The sequence below is a fragment of the Jaculus jaculus genome, chromosome 15 (assembly GCF_020740685.1).
Source record: "Jaculus jaculus isolate mJacJac1 chromosome 15, mJacJac1.mat.Y.cur, whole genome shotgun sequence".
NCBI classification, from domain to species: Eukaryota; Metazoa; Chordata; class Mammalia; order Rodentia; family Dipodidae; genus Jaculus; species Jaculus jaculus.
Window position 1 is genome coordinate 50,360,137 of NC_059116.1, and position 16,846 is coordinate 50,376,982.

The 16,846-nt window shown below is 39.9% G+C and overlaps 1 protein-coding gene across 1 annotated transcript in view; it reads right to left on the reverse strand.

Moving 5' to 3' along the window:
- The window catches only part of Mapre2 (microtubule associated protein RP/EB family member 2), a 164,358-nt gene that overhangs the window by 111,736 nt on the left and 35,776 nt on the right, over positions 1-16,846 (reverse strand). The window lies entirely within an intron of this gene.

A 16,846-nucleotide genomic window follows, 5' to 3' on the forward strand; every position in this document is an offset into this window, starting at 1 on the left:
TTCTTAATGCCATGGGCTGCATAAAAGTAACCCAGCTGACATAGGAACTCAACACCCAGGCCTGAACTCTGAGTGCTTCTGATACAATAATGTCTGGAAATGTCACACATCCAGTCACTGAAAGCCAGTAGATAGAGTAACACACACTGCTAGACCAGTGCCCAGGAAAATCACTCATTAAAATAGGAGAAATAAACCTTGGACACACCAGTATCTTTTACCCCAGCCCCATTTTCTGGAACTCATGGTTTCCAACTAATTCCATGTTTAGTTCTTCTGTGGTGACAATTGTCTCTTCAAAACCTCATACATAGTGTATTCTTGATTTATTAACTCAGTATCTAGTTTCTATTGGCAAAAGTGTTTCTATTCGCAACTCTCCTTTAAATTTTGTCCATAGTATTTCTTTCAGTTCTTCAAATGGCTGAACTTTATAACTTTTTTTTGTTTTGTTTTTTGTTTTTTGAGGTAGGGTCTCACTCTAGCCCAGACTGACCTGGAAATCAATATGTAGTCTCAGGCTGGTCTTTAGCTCACAGTGATCCTCCTTCCTACCTTTGCCTCCCAAGTGCTGGGATTAAAGGCATGTGACACCATGCCTGGGTAACTTTATAATATTTACAAAGATTTTTTATTGGCATTTATTCATTGTACATAATATTGATTTTGTATAGATATTTTTTCCAGTACTTTGATCTGATTCACCTCTTCATTTTCTCTTCCTTTAGTCTCCCATCTCCTGTCTTTCCTTCATGTCTTGTCTATCTGTCTATCCACATACATACATACACATCCATATATGGCTATATAAAGAATTCTAGGATCTTCAAATGAAAGAAAATATGTGATATTTGTTTTTCTGTGTCTCATTTATTTCACTAAATTGCAACCATTTTCCAGCAAATAACACATTTTTCTTTATAGCTGAATAAAACTTTGCTGTGTTTATATGTCACCTTTCCTTATCCATTCGTTGACAGACACTTAGGCTGGTTGCATAACTTGGCTATTGTGTATAGTGCTAGAATAAATATGGTTGTGCAAGTATCTCTGTAATATGCTGGCTTAGAGTACTTGGAGTAAATACCAATAAGGGGCAGAGCTGGTTATATGGTAGTTATTTTAGGTTTTTTTTTTTTTGAAGGACTTCCATATTGATTCCCATAGTGCCTGAACCAATTTACCAGTAGTATATAGTTATAACCTTAAGTACCATTCTTTTTTTTTTTGTTTGTTTTGCTTTGTTTTTTTTTGAGGTAGGGTCTCACTCTGGCTCAGGCTGACCTGGAATTAACTATGTAGTCTCAGGGTGGCCTCAAACTCACAGTGATCTTCCTATCTCTGCCTCCTGAATGCTGGGATTAAAGGCATGCACCACCACGCCTGGCTGTTTGTTTGCTTTTGAGGCAGAGTTTCACTCTAGCCCAAGCTAATATAGAACTTACTATGTAGTGCAGGCTGGCCTTGAATTCATGATGATCCTCCTTCCTCAGCCTCCCAAAAGTTGTGATTAAAGGTATGAGCTTCTTTGTTTTTAGACTGAGAAGGTTTAGGTGTACGGAAGGAGGAGGGCATTGGAGTTTAATGTTTGCAAAATTTTATTACCTACTTAAGTATACTGTTAAACTCATTTTCTTTTATTCTGCAAATTATTTCATCTGTATTAACTCCATTTTTCTTCTTGATCATTTTATTTACCTAGAAATATAACTTTTCCATTGTAACAGACAGCTTCAGGTTCACTGAGATGAACTTCCAGACCAGGCACAGTTATGGAGGAAGGGATATTTATTGAAGCCTACAGATCCAGTGGAAGTTCCATAATGGCAGAAGCTGGCCTGCCTTCACAGTCCCAAGCAGAGAGAAGAGCACCAGCCAAAAGGCCAAAAGCCACAGCACACTTCAGGAACTCCAGCCAGGCACACTTTGCAAATCTTTAGATTGAAATCAGAAACCCATCACCACAACTTAAGATCTACCCAGTGACATTGCCTCCAGCCAGGTAGCCAGGAGATGCAAACTACAAACAAACAACTGAATATATTGGGGCCATCTATTCTATTCAAACTACCACATCCATCTTCTAGAACTTTGTTAGTTTCTGATCATCCAAGTTTCCAGAAATTCCATGGATTTGTCCTTTTATGATATTTTTGTTTATTTGTTGAAATAGGATGTCCTCAAAGCCATTGAGAGGGGACAAAGCACTGCTCAGACAGTGGGGAGTTATGTGAAATCACTGCACGGGATATCAGGTGTTTTGTTATTTAGAAGAAGGTACTTGCATATTTGAGATTTTCCCCACTATAAAATATAAAGTTTAAAACAGTCTGATGTTTGGAACTCTGCAGTCTGACCCTAGTGTTTCTTTTTCCCTTAACCTTCCATTTTTCCTATCCATTGAGATTGTTTGTTCTTTGCCTACTACTTTACACAGCTAGCCTCAACTCACAGTCTACTTCCGAAGCCTTTTATGACCATCATAAAATACCTCAAAGACTCTATTAGCTAAAAACATAGTGAATACCAGCCAGGTAAATGAATGTATGTGTGTGTGTGTGTGTGTGTGTGTGTGTGTGTGTGTGTGTGTAAAATACTGGTAAATGAGTGTGTGTGTGTGTGTGTGTGTGTGTAAAATACTAGTTTTCCCAACCAGAAATCTCTTCTCTTCCATTCTTACATGTGATCCAAAATAATTTGACCTAAACAGAATTAAAATTTAAAAATAAATTCTTCATGTTTTGATAAAAAGCTATACAATGAAAATTTAAAAAAGAATTTGTTCATTTTTATTTATTTATTTTGAGAGCAACAGACAGAGAAAGAGGAAGAGAGAGAGAGAGAGAGGAGGAGAATGGGTGCGCCAGGGCCTCCAGTCACTGCAAATGAACTCCAGATGCATGCACCCCCTTGTGCATCTGGCTAACACGGGTCCTGGGGAATCAAGCCTCAAACCGGGGTCCTTAGGCTTCAGAGGCAAGCGCTTAACCACTAAGCCATCTCTCCAGCCCCAAAATATTTTTTTTTTTGAGATCCAGCCTTTTAAAGAAAGCAGTATTACTGAATAAGGAAGGTTTTCTTTTGTAGCTGATATGTTTTATTAAATAGGAGCCAACAGTGGCTGGGTATTTTCTTTCTCAGACACCATTAGACACTTAGGTGCTTCCTTGTGGGAGGCAATAATGCCATTACACAATTGTTTCAAGCACTCAATCCACATTTTTTACAAACCAAGGAAAGCTTTTCTCTAAACCAAACACCGAAGAGGATGCTAATGGTCCAGTCCACTTCATAAACAAAGTAATGCTTGAATAGCATTACCTCACACAGGCCTGAAACATATCACTCACCGAGAGTAAAAATACTGATAGAGACTCAAGGATTCCACAAGGGAAGCTTTAGGAAGCAGACACAGAGTATAGTCACTGCCTTGAAAAATCATAACAGAACAGCAGGCAGTGTGCAAAGCAGGATTTAGAATCCAACTGAAAGATAAAAAGACCCCATGGTATAGAAAGATCTTTCAAGAAATAATTGGAGCTTATTTTAACCTTCATGTTCAAGTTCTCTAGTGTAGCTAGATATTAACCCATTAGTCAGCTGACTGCTTTCTTCAACATGGAAGACGCCTAACTTTAGAACACAGACCATGCATCAGTGCATACATTTTAAGTGGACTGATATTTGAGGCAAAGGATGCTGATGGTCTGTCATTCACAGTAACAGTGGTCATCATAAGCTCTACAGGTCTTAGAAAGCAAGAGCCTAGTATATGGTGGAATAGTTAGGATGTGTCATCTACTGACATCAGAGGTAATATCCAATTAAAAATTCCATAGGGTGGGCCAGGGAGCTTGCTTGCTGGAGCAATTGAGCAGTGAGTTCTGTATTCCTGATGCCTTGACATTCCTCTGAAGGTGAGGATTGATTGCTTCTCTGACATCATCTCAGCTACCACTGTCAGCCCAAACCATCACCCTCCTGCTCTTCTACATCTTGCTTCCACCAACTACCTCCTGGTCTGGGTCGTCCGCTAGCTCTCCTGGTGTGCTCAAGTTAGATGGTCAATGACCAGATCAGCCTGCTGGCTAAGCTCATCAGTGCTAGCATGGCTGGGCCAATAGGTGTCACCTTTGTCTGCTCCACTAACCTGGCTAAAATGAAATTGCAGAATGGCCAGAGTAGCCACAGTATGTATGCTAGCATGTCCAACTGCCTTATTAAGACCATCCATTGTGAGAGCTACTTTGACAGATACCAGACAGCCATCATGAACATGACACTGGTCACTCCAGAGAAGGGCATTGAGTGGGTATTAATGACTTCTTCTGACATCAGCTCTCTAAGGAAGGTCAGGAGCTGACTCAGCTGGTGGCTACAGGTTTGGCACCTGCTATGCAAGCTACGCTGCTGTGCGGGGGAGATTCTGGCTGCCCAACTCACAGACCAGGTGGTACCCAGTCCTTTGTGGAGGCTCCTGTATCTCCTTCAGTGCAATCACTACTAGGGACTGGGGGCCGTTACTAGGAGTCATTAGCCATGCTCTGGGCAGGAAGATCCCATCCCTATCTTCAAGCCAACTAACTTCTTCCTCTGAGGTTCTCTTGGTCTACTAAGGAGATCCTCACAACTTCTTTATCAAATTTGCTGTACCTAAGTGGTTCCACCACATGGGGATGGGCAACAGTTCCCCCATAGTACAATCTCCGACAGCCTGTCAGTCTATCAACCCTTTTGCTGTTCTTACTCTGACCCCTCAGGCGGTCTTACAAGAGGACTGGGGTGTCCTGCCCTGTGTTAGGCTAAGATTTTCATACTGGGTATGATATCACAATGAGATCAGGTCCCTGGGACCTTGTACAGACATACTGGACAGAAATTTCCTGATGTCTGTGTGAAACTGGGGTGGGGGCAGGTTGTGTCCCTCAGCTTTCAGCTAGCCAGGCTGCTCAGGGATGGGGCTGTGGGGACACTGTTGTCCATGCCCATGTATCCAGGTCCTGGGTCTCTGCTGACCCTTTCAAGAATTTAGTCCTCCAGTCTTGTTTCTTCTGGTAGCCCACCACTGGAGTGAGATCAGAGGATGCATCTAAACATGAGGGTCAATGTGGATCCTTGGGCTACCAGTTATGTGAGTGCTCTAGGCCTCTCAGAGCCCACTCAATTCTCTGGGTCTCTGCCTACTTTTGGGAAGCCCTTCCCTCCCATCCCTGGACCTCAGTGTGTAGTGAATTGAGGAAGCCACCTTCCCCTGTCCCAGCTATGTGCTTATGTTGGTGATTGACTATGAAGTGCTGGTATTGTGTCCCCCAAGCTCAGCCCCTTGTGTAAGGTCCCTTCCCCTCAGGTCTGGGACCCAGTTCACAGTTGCTCCTGGGAGCCACCTCTCCCATCATGTCTACACTATGAAGGTGGAATCTCCTGCTGCTTAGAAAGTTAACTTTTTTATTTTTGGAGAGATTTAAGAAGTTGTAGGGTTTTGGGGTTTGTGTCTTGACGTGTAAAATAATAATATTCCAAGTAGCAAAAATAAAGAAAAAAAGGAAAAATATTCCCCAGTATAAGAACCATATTTATAGGGAATGTGGAGACAAACAGATCTGATACTCAATTAGGTATATTACTTAGTTAGTATAACCTGTAAGTTTTTTTATTTTAAAATATTTTATTTATTTATTTATTTATGAGATAGAGAAGAGAGAGACAGAGAATGGGAACACCAGGGTCTCTTGCCACTTTAAACAAACTCCAGAGGTATTCACCACTTTGTGCATCTGGCTTTACGTGGATACTGAGGAATCGAAACTTAGATGTCGATTTTGCAGGTTTTGCAAGCAAGTGACTAACCACTCAGCAATCTCCACAGCTCAACTTATCAGTTGAAACCACATCAACATTAGCTTTTAAATAGACTCTATACAACAATGGCAGATTGAATTAATGATGTTTTGTATTTCTACAGACTGTGTTACAGACATTGAAACTAATCACAAATGTGTAGGCATCAAATAAAATTTGATCTCTCACATCTCTCTCTCCCATACATAGGACTATGATGTTCATGTGATAGACAGCTTAGCTAGGAACAAAGGTGAACCTAGCTTGTTGGAGCACAGAACACTATTCATAAAATGAAACAAAAAGCACATTACTAAAATGTGCACAAGATCTGGTAAGAGTATTGTCAAACAATAAGGATGGGGACCAGCAGGAACCCATAACATAATACAGGGTACAGATGTAGGATGGGCAATTCCAGCAGTCAGTTGTATAGTAAGAAGAACTCTAGGTAATAAACTTGCACTGGTATGGAAACCCTGTTAAATGAATTGATTTTCACTGCTTTTCAAATGAAAGCAAAATAACATAGGAGCAGTTATATGGTGATAGATTTGTCAATTAGCTTCATTATAGTATTCTTTTTACTATATTTACCCCATAACTTCATGTTCTATACTTTAAACATATACAATAAAATTCACTTAGGAAACAAAAATAACCACAAATTATGTATTAGGGTAGGGTTGAAGGCTATTTGCTTTTCATGATTTCTATGTTATTTTTAGTAGTAGAAAATTTGAAAATACTGTAGAGTCAGAGGAAAATATCATACATGTAAAGGACATTGAGAAGGTAGCCAGGAGCCAGTAAACTCTGGGAGATGTTTAAACAGATGACTACAGATGATATATATTTATTGTAAAATATAAATTTTAAATATTTATTTATATTATATTTAAATATTTATTCATATATTTAAATATAAATATTGTAAACATAAAGCATCTACTGGCTTGGTATTTTTGCCTAAATGTGAACTAAAATGATGGGATATGGCTTTGTTTCTTCAGTAGTCTTAATAAACTTATCAATTGTGCATCTGCTATGATATCAATGACGGTATTTCCATGAGGGGGTAATACGACATAAATTAAGTAGTGAGGAAGGGAAGGAGGACAGTAGGCAGAGAAGAAGAGGAATAATACAGTATAATTTCTGATATAGTCATTACTGGGAGAGGAGAGAAAGACAGATCATATTAAAGTCATTTTCACTATGTTTCTACTACTTTGCCTTAAGCTGTTCTATACTAGTGGTTTTCTATATCCTAGGCAGTTTCTTTTTTCTTTTCTTTTCTTTCTTTCTTTTTTTTTCTTTGAGGCAAGCCCAACAAACTGGCCTTTTTTTTTTTTAATGTGAGAGAGCGAAAGAGAGAGAGAGAGAGAGACACGGGGGGGGGGGGGTAGATTGGTGAGCCAGGGCCTCTAGCCACTGCAATCTAACTGTAGACATATGTACCACCTTGTGCATATGTGTGACCTTGTGCACTTGCATAAATTTGTGTGTCTGGCTTATGTGGGACCTAGAGAGTCAAACACAGGTCCTTAGGCTTCATAGGCAAGCACTTTAACTGCAAAGCCATCTCTCTAGCTCCTAGGTAGTTTTAAACATGTGGATCTAGCTGAAAGTATTGCTTGCTTATATATGTTGGAATTAACAAGGTAAGAATTACAACATACTTAGGTTATAATCTTGGTTTTGAATATGGGTTTTTGAACTAGTTATCTTGACTAAATCTGTTTGAAGCTCAATTTCTGTATGTGCAAAAGGCATTAAAAAGTTTCACATGGGATACCTAAGGATTCATGAAATCATTAATGACCTGTTATAGGTCAGTTTCTTAACAAAATGCCTGGTGTACAGCAGACAACAAACAAAGTTTGTTCTTCACACATCTTTGTCTATGGGATTCTGGCATTTGGGTGTTAGATGGCATAGGTAGAAATGAAGGTGAGATCACCTTGACCACAGTTGCTTTTTCAGACCTGCCTTCCTTCCCCACCACACACTTTTACACTGAGAAGAATCCCTTGGCTGTTGCCAACTTGATGAAGGCAGGACCAGACTTGTGTGGACATCAGCCTGGATAGCTGGGGTAGCTGCATTTGCAAACTCAATGTGGAAGTGTAGTTCCATCTGAGAAGACTTCTATAGACACTGTGGATGATGGTAGTCCCAGGCCATATGTGACTTATATGGATTCAGTTACAATTAAATGCAATCTAAAATGCAAGTTGCTGGTTTCAGAGGCACATGTGGAATCCTCACTGGGCACATGTGGCTAGTGGCCCCCAAACAAGATAGCACAGATACATAGCATGTTCACCATGACAGGAAGCTCTGTTCAGTAGCTCTGCCCTGAAGTTCTGGGTTTATCATGTGTATTCATTAGTTCATTTATTTATTTATTTATTTTACTTTTGTTTATTTATTTATTTATGACAGAAGGCGGGTAATGGGCATGCCAGTTCTTCTGGCCATTGCAAACAAACTCCAGACACGTGCACCACCATGTGCATCTAGCTTATATGAGTTCTGGGAAATTGAACCTGGGTCCTTAGGCATTGCAGGCAAGCATCTTAACCATTAAGCCAACTCTCCAGCTCCTGTCTACTTTTTTGTTTCTCAATTTTTATTAACATTTTCCATGATTATAAAAAATATCCCATGGTAATACCCTCCCCCCCCACCACTTTCCCCTTTGAAATTCAATTCTCCATCATATCCCTTCCCCATCTTAATCAGTCTCTCTTTTATTTCGATGTCATGATCTTTTCCTCCTCTTATGATGGTCTTGTGTAGGACGTGTCAGGCATGGTGAGGTCATGGATATGCAGGCCATTTTGTGTCTGGAGGAGCATGTTGTAAGGAGTCCTACCCTTCCTTTGGTTCTTACATTCTTTCTGCCACCTCTTTCGCATTAGACCCTGAGCCTTGGAAGGTGTGATCAAGATGTTACTTAGTACTCCTGTCACTTCTTTCCAGCACTATTATACCTTCTGAGTCATCCCAATAGTTCATTTATTTTTAATGACTCTCAGATCAGAACAGTAAAGTCAGAAAATGAGGTGAGGGGAACACATATGCAATACATGAAGGGTTTGCTAAGTGATTCAGTTGCGACTAGACCCACAAGTTCTCAAGACAAGCAATATAAGTTTGTAAGTGGGAGGTATAACATAAAACCACCAATAAATTGTTCAAAGTGTTGTTTATATTTTGGCACAATTTTTTAGATAAGGGCCTCAAAATATACAGCTATTATAGACACAAGCTATGAGACACCAGTGGCATTTTTTCCGCATAGCATGCCAATGTGGAAATAGAATTCGTATGTATGAATGCCAGTCATTTTAGTGACATTTTTATGTCACTAAAAAAATGAATATTACTTACTTGGGTCCTAATATTCTGTGCAAAAGGTAGAAATCTACAGGGGTATACAATACATGAAAAGTTTGCTAAATAATTTCAGTTGCCTCTGGTACCACACGTTCTCAAGGCAAGCAATATAAGTTTGTGAGTGGGTGATATAAACAAAACCACTCAATAAATCATTGAGTTTTGTTGTTTATCTTTACAGTGCTGGGGATCAAACACAGGACTTTGCTCATGCTAGACAAGTACTCTACCACTGAGCTAATCACCAGGCCTTGGTTTATTTATTTAATTTTTGGAAACAGGATCTTTCTATATAGTTCAGACTGGTCTCAAACTCATAATCCTCCTGCTTGAGCAAAGATTATTTACATGCATCAGTCAAGGCTGGTCTGTAGAAATCTCTGCAGCCCACAGATGCTTGGATGAGTCAGTTACAATCTCTGAACATAAATCTCCTCATAAGGCCAGACAAACAGCACCTCTTTACCCAGTAAGTTGGTTGTTATGACAGAAAGGTAAGAAGGCTTAAGGCCATTTTAGAACTTTAGAGTAAATGTGTTGCCTTCATGATTAAGTACCATGTTGGTGGAGGGGTTGGTAATGGGTGCACCAGGGCCTTCTGCTGCTGCAAAAAAACTCCAGGCACAGGTCCCTTTGTGCATCTTGATTTGTGTGGGTACTAGGGAACTAAACCTTGGCCATCAGGCTTTGCAAGCAAGCACCTTTAACTGCTGAGCCACCTCTCTCTCCCCAGCTCAACAGGAGCTTTGTATTTGTGTCTGCCATATCTAAGCACCTCATGTAGACTGCTGAGCCCTGCTGAGAAGTCAAGTGACCTGTCTAGAAGAACTGCACCTCTGTTAATTCAAATCCTTCAAAACCAAGAGGCTCTCACTGCTTCCAGACCACCCTTCGGCTTTTCCAGCTGGTGTGCTGCAATTCATCATTTCAGAACTGTTCAATTTCCCCTTCTCCTGGGGCTCACCACTTTCTTCTGGCATCTCAGAAGCTATCTAAGCACATAGACCAGAACCTAAATGTCTAACTCCTATACCGAAAGGGTATCTCTCCCAGTCTGTTTCTTGATTGTTGCCACAATGGCATGTGGTTCTCACCCATTACTTCCTACCTTCTCAGAGGCCAGATCTATAACTTTGTCAAATGCCTCTCTGTACTCACTTTCCCTTAGCTCCAATCTCTTCCATCTCAAACTGGCCCTTCTCCCACACCATACTCTTGCTGTCCTCATCTTTACAATTAAGTATCTTAAGGATTATCTAAACCTTCCCTCTGCACATACTGATTTCTCCCTCACTCACCATCGAGCATGGCTTCTACTCTGATCATGCCATTTAAAAAGTAAGATTACTGACTAGCTCTTGTTACTGGACTAACAAGCATGTTTTAGTAATCACCAACCTCAGAGGACCAAATGGACTTAATGACCTTTTGCTTATTCTTACAATACTGTTTTTCTTCAGTTTTCATGAAAGCATGTTTGGTTCTGGCCTTTTTCCTATTTCTAGTTAATCTTTATCAGTCTCTCCCCATTTCTCTCCCTTTTTCCCTGTCCGACTCTATCTCACTCTCAAATTGTGGCAAAATGAAAATCTGACAATATTTATTAATAAATTTTAGGTTTAGCTTCATGGTATTGGGTAAATTCACAGGAACAATCATTGTCATCATCCAGTTCTTGAGTTTTTTAATTTCCTGAAATGAAATTATACTCATTAAACTTTAATCTCTATACTCTCTACTCCCAGCCCCTCACCATTCTACTTTCCATTTATATAATTTTGACTACTCTAGGTAGCTCATATAATTAGAAGGGACTGGATTATCTTCTTGGCATACTATTGTCAGCTTCCAACCATAGTGTGATATATGTCAAAATTTTGATATATTTATTCATTTATTTATTTGCAAGAAGATAGATATAAAAGAGAAAGATAGAATGGGTGCGCCAGGGCCTCTAGCTGATGCAAACCAATTCCCAGGGCATGCACCACTTTGTGCATCTGGCTGTATGTGGGCACTAGGGAGTCAAACCTAGGTCCTTTGGCTTTGGCAGAAAATGCCTTAACCGCTAAGCAATCTCTCTAGCCCCCAATTTTCATTCTGTTTCAGGCCAAATATTATTCCATTGTATGTGGATGCCATATTTTACTCATATATCCATCTGTCCATGGATACTTGGATTGCTTCCACTTCCTTGGGACTTTGGTGAACAATGTGGTCATGAGTATTCTCTTCCTCTAAAACATTAGTGGCCTTCAATATTCTACTGTGGACTTTCTTTTATCATCCTTACTTGTCTTGGGCAACCTTATTTATCTTCATCTCTTTGTTTGAATGCTCTGACTCCCAAACCTATACATCACACCTTTCTTAGCAGTCAGATCCAAAATACTTGCATACCCTCCTGGACTGCAACTCTGAGCTTCTGACCACTGCCCTAATACTTACAGTGCTTCCTTTCTCAGTAAGTCATATAAGTACAGAGTACAGCCCCCACTTACATATGTGGACACCTGGCACCCACCTCTGTCATGAGGGCCCTTTTCTGGCAGAGCTCCCAGGGAGCCCCTTAACACAGGGTCTCCAGGTTCCCAGAGAACCCTTGAACCCAGATCTTTGAGCTTCTAGGTGCTGGATGTGGTGACACAGGCTTGAAATTCCACTGTGAGGAGGCAGAGACTCATTGCCCAGCCAGTCTAGCCTATTTGGTGAGCTCCAGGTCAGTGAGAGACTCTATAAATAAAATATATGCCATAAAATAAATAAAATGTATGCCAATGGATAAATGACACTCAAGGTTATCTTTTGGCCTCCACACAGGCATGAACACATGCATATGCACCTTCACTCACACATGTACCCACATACATATCAGTATACATCCACACATGTGCACAAAAAAGTTCTGTGGTGCAAGCTGGGTAAAATGCATGTCATTGCTTAGGCTTATCTTCTTTGTAGTTCTTATTACCTATATGATACAGCAGAGGCCAAAAAAAACTGAAAACAGTGAGCACAGAACAATTGGAAGCAAAATTAGATGGTACTGACTGTCTGGCCTTAGGCAAAACACCCAAGATCTTGGGCTCTCACCCAAGATGTCCATCTGTAAAATACATGAGTTGGATTAGATTGCCATGGAGAGTTGGTCTAGCCACATAAAACACAAAACACAAGAGACTTTACAATTCTTAGTCATCATATGATGAGGTCCATGACTGTAGGTCTTGTTGACCTCACATCTAAGGTCCATGCTTTTTTTTTTTTTTTAATTTGAGGTAGGAGCTTACTGACCTAGAATTTACTATGTAGTCTCAGGCTGGCTTCAAACTCATTGTGATCCTTGAACCTCAAACTCCCAAGTGCTGGGCTTAAAGGAGACACACCACACCAGGACCACCTTTTTTTTTTTTTTTTGAGGTAGGGTCTCTGTCTAGCCAAGGCTGACCTGGAATTCACTATGTAGTCTTAGGGTGACCTTGCACTCACAGCAATTCTCCTATCTCTGCCTCCTGAATGCTGGGATTAAAGGTGTGTACCACCATGCCTTCAGGTCAGGACCACACTTTCTTAATAAGGTACTCATGACCAATGTCAGCTAACACCAATGGGAGTGCTGATCAGTAAAATGCAAGTATAACAGCCTTCAAAATTCCAGAAGCAGATAGCCTCTGGATTCTGACTCAGTGACTGATAAGGAAGATGGCCAAAAGAGAACCTCAGAAGGGCTTCCTTCCAGTGGAAACCTCTTTACCCTGCCCCCTCTATTTCCTAGCAGGCAAGCTATCCCACTCTATGTACTTACAGGTTTTATGATTCTCTGCTTCATTAGGAAGTCTATGCTAAAGTTCAGTTTATTTACCTTCAATCACCAACAGATGTCATGGAGCTAGTAAATGGCTAGCAACCAGTGGAGGTTTATGGGTGATATTTGCCATTTGTCCCATAAACTTCCACTGGTTACCAGCAATTTGTCAAGCTTGGCTGACATTTGAATGAGGTATTATAGAATTTCAATGGCTAGTAAAAGATGGTGTCTAAGAGTTTGACTTTATTTGATAGCTAAGATACATGCATAAGTGTCTAGAATAAAATATAGAAAATGAGATTCAATGTAGGTGAAATATAAAGTACTGTGGAAGCTTGAGGATGTGTGTAGATGGCATCTGAGCTGAACCATGACAATAAGTTGGCATGGTAACTTCATTCATATGAGGCATGCAATAAATGTGTAATAATCACATCATTCACCCATATATACATGTGTCAAAATAATTAATATTACTTGACAAATTAAATGCTTTTAACATGTAAAGTTATGGTTAACCTAGTATCCTCAAACTGCTTGTTTCCAAACTATTCCTTTTGGTAAAAGTATGGCAAGTTGGATTCAAATTTATAACAGATGGTCATATTCCCGAATAAGAGTCTACTTTTGGGATTCTATCCCTAGGGGAATATGAACCAAAAACTACAACAAAGTCTGCATAGAACACTGAAAAAAAAAAGGAAAATAGTAAGAATTAAAGTACATGCTATGGCACACTGACATAATATTATTTTACTATTCTAAAATACTTCTCCCATGACTTATGACCCCTAAAAGAAGCTTGTGATAATATAAGGAAAATCTAAAGTTCACATGAATTATGACATCTACTGTGGATAAACAGGGATGTTTATGGAAAAGTAAATACGCAAAAATACTAAAATAGGGCTGGAGAGATTGGTCAGTGTTTAAAGGCACTTGCTGGCAAAGGCTGCTGGTCTGGGTTTGATTCCCCAGTATCCATGTAATTTTCCCAGTATCCATGTAAAGCCAGACACATTAAGTGGTGATGCATCTGAATTCACTTGCAGTGGCAATAGGCCCTGGTGTGTCAATACTCTGTCTCTCACCCTCTCTTTCTCTTAAGTACATAAATAAAAATATTTTTAAAAACCACAAAAGTAGTTAATTTGGTCTGCTGTGTTATGGATGATTTCCTTTCCAGATTTCCTATTAACTTTATTATAGTAATTCTTTAGTTTTAGATTAAAAATTTGGTGAAGGAGCTGGGAAGGTGACTCAGTGGGTAAAGTGCTTGCTATACAAATTTGCAGACCTGAGTTCGATCCCCACTACTCATGTAAATGCTGGGTGTGTTTGGCAGCCTACCTGTCACACCAGTGCTTCCGTTGGAGGCAACAACATGGGAAACCCCAGGCAAGCTGGCTAGCTAGACTAGCTGAATCAGTGAGTTCTGGGCTCAAGTGAGAGACCTTGGCTTCTACATGCACAAACATCTGCATACACGTATGCGGATCTGCATACACATATGCACATGTAAAATTTTGAATAGACAACATATATTTCTAATGAGTACTGAAACATAAAAATAATCTTCCTACTGGCCAGCTAGTTACTTCAACATTTAACTCTAGGACTCAAGTAATTCCTTAACATGTCACAATGTATGAAGTTTAGATGCACTGTACATGGTGCCCAGATGTATGTGAGAAGCAAGCAGCCAGATTCAGAAAAAAAAAAAAAAAAATCTCAGGGACTCGTCAATTGGTGATGGGATTCCTGGTATGGTTTGTATACAAAATGCCTCTTATGGCCTCATGTGTGAGAAATCATGATCCCCAATTTGTGGCACTGTTTTAGGTCAGTTGTGGGGTCTAGCCAGAGGGAATGGGTCACTGCAGGGCAGATCTTGAGGTTTTTATAGCTGGTCCTCTTTATTTAGCTCTCTCTCCTTCTTGGTCTACCAACATGTGTGCAGGAAACCTCATGTTCCAGCTGCCACAGCTGTGAGTAACTCCCACTACCATGCCACCCCCACCGTGATTGGCTACGATTCTCTCAAACCACTAGCCAAAATAAGTCCTTCCCCCTCAGTTGCTTCTGTCAGGTGCTTTTTCATATCAATGAGAAATGAAGCTAATACAATTAAGCAAACTATCAATACAGAGCAGCCTGAATCAAAAATCCAAAATCTGAATGTTTCAAAGTTGAAAACTTTTTTATCAAGGACATGATACCACCCTTGGAAAATCCTAAACCTGACCTCATGACAGGTCATAGTCATGATGCATGTGCACTAAAATACTGTATAACAGTACCTGTAAGATGTATATAAAGTGTACACAAAATATAGAAGCATAAAAGAATTATGCATTTATACCTTGGATCCTATCCTAAAGTTACTTTATGGAGTATGCAAATATTCCAAAATCTAGAAAATAAAACCCACAAAACAGAATTCAAAACAAGAGGGTCCAAAGCCTTCCAGGTAAGGAGTATTCAATCTGTACTAGATTCTGTGAGGGTGGAGGAAAGGAAGTTGGAACTCAGAAGGGACATGTAGAGAGGAGAGGAATGGGTGAGCACTTTCTCATTGGGTCTCTCTTCTTTTCTACTCCATTGCCATGAGTATTCAACAATAATTTTCCATTCAAGCAAACTTTCAATATAAGTTGAACAGCCCCAGTCAAAAAATATCTGAATGTTTTGCAAGCATTCTACCACTGAGCCACATATCCACCCTAAGAGTGTAACAGAAACTGTTTGGCCCAAAAGATATAAAACACTATTTGACTCCTTAAAAAAATTAAAGCATTTGTCTCATAATCCCAGATAGAAGATTTAGAAAGACATGCTCCATTTACATCATGAGTCATTTTTCTATTATTTTTCTTCAATCACATATGTCTGGAATATTGGGTGGTGATATGACTTACTATCAGTGGAGACACTTTTGAGGGTACAAGAGGTACTAACTAGACTGTACTCCAGGGCATTGGTAGTTATCCAGCATTACCCCAGATAGCTCAGGCAGATGGCCAGGGATGTCATGTTAATTTTTAGAAGGCATCCAGTACCTACTCAACTGATTCTGGATACACAGGGAGAGCTCAGGTGTATTCTGTTCTTGGTTTGTTCTATTTCAATGGCCCTTAGTTGTCTTCTCACCCTCAGGCCCAGCTCTGCCCTTAAAGCCTACCTTTTGGCCCTGGGGAGTTAGCTGCTGGGACAACACTCAGAGGGACCAGATCTCCATTTGGCCCTGGCTGCTGGGAGAACACTCAGGGGTAAGATCTACAGTCAATGAGCATAAAAAGAGAAGACTAACTCCCTTCATCTAAATGGCCCTTGATTATTCTAAACCAATGCATATCAGAATTTTGTATCTACAAAACTCTCTCAGTTTATCACCAATATGCCTTTTTGTTTTGTTTTGTTTTTCAAGGTAGGGTCTTGCTCTAATTCATTATGTAGTCTCAGGCAGGCCTCAAGCTCACAGTGATCCTACTACCTCTGACCTTTTAACAAACTAATCTCTAGAGGAAGAGCTTTGGGTTTTTCCTAATAACCACTCCTTAGTATGTCCCACCATGAGACACTAAAGCAAATGTGTCATATTGTCCAGAGTTGAGCCTGTAATGCTCATTAATTCCTTCTGGAGAATAATTTAAAGGTGATGGTTCTAAGTTTAGCATCCTAGAATTTAAAATGGTACAAGAAAACAACACAATCATATATATGTTTAAAAAGTGATTTTAAAAATGCTCCCAGGGGAAAAGGAACAAAACAAAAGATCATTAGAATACTTCTGAT